This window comes from Nuphar pumila, chromosome 6, assembly GCF_984573655.1.
Source record: "Nuphar pumila chromosome 6, dmNupPumi1.hap1.1, whole genome shotgun sequence".
In the NCBI taxonomy this organism is placed as follows: domain Eukaryota; kingdom Viridiplantae; phylum Streptophyta; class Magnoliopsida; order Nymphaeales; family Nymphaeaceae; genus Nuphar; species Nuphar pumila.
Window position 1 is genome coordinate 79,181,578 of NC_143254.1, and position 2,960 is coordinate 79,184,537.

Consider the following 2,960-nt stretch of genomic DNA (forward strand, 5'->3'; position numbering starts at 1 on the left):
CAAAATGTGCTTGAAATATCCTAAACCAATAAACAATCAACACTAAAATATATGAATGATGTCCTAGGCCGGCTAGGATGCTTATGTGATGATACTATGCAAAAGGATAAGGTACATATCTAGCATTGAATTAAGAATATGCTTTTTAAATATAAACTTTGATTTGGCAAACCTACCAAAGACTTAACTAAAGAATCTATGCATCAGAATTTTACAGCAAAATTCTTTTATGTCTTACAACAATATATGAATCAAATTTGCATTAAATACTCATGGCAGCAGTAGTATAGCAGATGGCTGATGTGAGATTGCAGCACATAAGCATATGGCTGCAATAGTATAACAATGGATGTTATGCTGGGACTGGGGGGTCGAGTGCTGCAAGAGGTAATATTGCCAACAAGTTGGTGACGGTTATATGAGCAATACGATGGGTGCTGCTGTGTAGGTGTGGGTGATAACAGCAGGGTGCTGTTAGACACATACAGCAGGAAGGTGTTGTGAAAATCTGATAGGAATGTACATAAGATGGATGCAGTGAATGATAAACAGTGAACTGCAAATGTAATTATAGCAAATAATGATGTGAGGTGATAAGTAATACTACTGTTATTGAAGCTTTTTGAACTGTGACACACCATCTATATGTGTTGTCATTGTAATATTGATGATGGAATTGCCAAAAAGAAAAGAAGAGTCCTTCTTACAACCGACTCTAAGGCTGCCAACCTTATTCCTATCACAAAATTTTAGTAACACCACTATTCCGGAACAGTGGAATGTAAAAGCTTCGGGAAACCGTGACAAATTACTGGTTCAAGGCCCACACCCCCTTTTCTTTCTCGAAAACTTTAGCTCTGTCTTTTCCCTTCAGATGCTACTATTACCTCTTTAACAAAAAAAATGGAAAAAGGGTAACCTCAGTAGACTCCCATAGTATGTTTCCTTGTAACTTGGAAATGCTAAAAGAAGGTGAGAGAAAGCAGTAAACTACCACGGGAAATTCTAACGGTTGGGGCTTCAATGCTGAGAAAGAGAAATATATACATACATATATATATATATATATATGGCATCCTCTCTTTTGCTTGCTTTTATTTGGTGCAAATGAAATAAAACATGTTCCCCATTCCTTTATTTATCATTGCTCCTGAGTGGAGCTGCAAACAAACCTGGAGCCATTTTGCATTTTGGGTGGACTGATTTTGATCAAAAGGACACCCACTGTCAACAGTTTATTACCATGCCAGCTAGTTGACTGGGTTGTGGCTTGCCTAGGCATCCTCAAGAATAAGCAAACTAAACAAGGTATAAAAGCCACTTATGTTACCCGAAGCTGTAATAAGCAGCAAGGCTAAGAGAGAAACAACAAGATATATAATTGTATTCAAAGGCCATTACTGAGGGTATCTAGGTAATAGTTAAGCAACACAAACTGTCCATAATCAAGCAATTTCCAAGTAATTCTTTTTTTTTTTTTTAAGCTGATACAGTCAATAGTTAAGCAGCACAAAAGAAAGAAAGAAAAAAAAAAGAAAGAAAAAAAAATATTTTACTTACCAAACAATTGGGGTTTTCAGGTTAAGCTAAGGGGAGAATGCCCAAAGCAACTTTCTTAAGGATAGGCATTGATTCCTTGGTGAATAGAGATGGCGCCGGATCAATCATGCTGATGATAGCCTGAATAGACTCTGGCTACATAATAGAATTTGACTGAAGATAACCATCCCATCTGGTAATTAGGTTGCAGGCATGAATATCTCACACTTTCCTCGTGATATAACTGGACAATCTTAAAATTTTAGATTCCTGCAAACACAAGATTCCAGATTTTAGTGCCAAAAGACAATGTACGGGCTTCGAATATCCCAGCATTAAACTCACAAATAACCCAGATGCATTGAAGATCTTTCAGAATTCCGAATGTCAGTCCTTAGTAGCATACACTCAGATCAATAGCCTGTGTAGTAGGTAGAGATGACACAGATCATGACCAATTTTCAAGGGAAACTGGTAGGTAGTATCAGCAACAAGAGGGTTGTCTTATGCAGCACACTTGGATCAAGCTTTAGACAAAAGAACATTATCAGATCCCATTTCATAAATATGAATTAGACAACTCCTAATACATAGTCTCCTGGGATAACGTACAGGTCACTCCTAAACTCCATGCTCCAATGACACCCACAAATTACAACAGGCGAAGATCGATCTAATAACATATCACAACATGGGATTATATAACTGAAATTGAATAGACTAAACATTAACAAATAAATGACAAGACATTACGTAAGGCAAAAGGATACAACAGGGGCAAGCTGAATGCGCTAGGTGAGGTAGGTGCTGATGACACATCTTTCTTACCTAATTCGACTTGGTCGTTCATAGGTCCATAAGCAAAATGAAAAATTGCTCTCCTGATTTTGGCTTCAGACACAGGACAAAATTTTTTTTTTTGATATCGCCCCCCTGGTATACCGGAATCAAAATACAAAGCGAAGATTGAGATGGGAAACAGATTTATCCAAGGCATTTGAGATGCGTTGGGTATTCTCATCTCACACAGTTCTGCCTTAGGGATCTCATTCACACATGCCAAGCATCACAAAACAGCTGTTAATCAGAAAAGAGAAAGCATCCACAGAAAACGCAATATCACGCTACTACAAATTTCAATCCTGGACTATAGAGTGTTGTAAAAGTATTCAGTTTCCAGCAATTATGGTGGCCAGATAGAACGATTATACCTGATGACTACTCTGCACAGTAGAATGATTAATGGGAAGGCGGAGAATAACTGATGGAATTCAACTTCTGCAACTCAGGCGATTCACAAAGTATTGCCAGCAGCAGCGTAGCGTTCTTGTATGTTATTTATAATCTATCCCAGCGCGAGAAGCATGTACGATATATATTGGAAATCGATGAGATGAGATGGAATTTTCTAGCCAAAGTAT